Source organism: Branchiostoma belcheri, unplaced genomic scaffold, assembly GCF_001625305.1.
Source record: "Branchiostoma belcheri isolate BF01 breed outbred unplaced genomic scaffold, Haploidv18h27 scaffold135, whole genome shotgun sequence".
NCBI classification, from domain to species: domain Eukaryota; kingdom Metazoa; phylum Chordata; class Leptocardii; order Amphioxiformes; family Branchiostomatidae; genus Branchiostoma; species Branchiostoma belcheri.
This window is the reverse complement of record NW_017802769.1, coordinates 621,632-622,001: the sequence shown is the minus strand read 5'-3', so window position 1 is coordinate 622,001 and position 370 is coordinate 621,632.

The window sequence follows — 370 nt, the reverse complement described above, 5'->3', positions numbered from 1 at the left end:
GGTTGTATTGTCAGAGCTGTCGTGGTTGTGGTTGTAGGCTCAGTTGTTGTGGCCCTGGTTGTAGACCAAGTATTTGCGGCTGTGGTTGTAGGCTGAGTAGTTGTTGACATAGTTGTAGGCAGTTTGGCTGTGGTTGTGGTCTGTGTTTTAGTGCTCATAGTTGTAGGCTGAGTTGTAATGATTGTTGTTATAGGCAGTTTTGTCGTTCCTTTCGTTGTAGGTTGATTTGTTGCAGCATTGGTTGTAAGCTGAGTTGTTGTGGTAGTGGTTGTCGTTTGAGCCTTGGTTTGGACTATCGCAAGCGCCATGATTAAAAGAATGGACCATTGTATCCTATACACATAGATCGTTGCTGGCATTTTCGCTACAG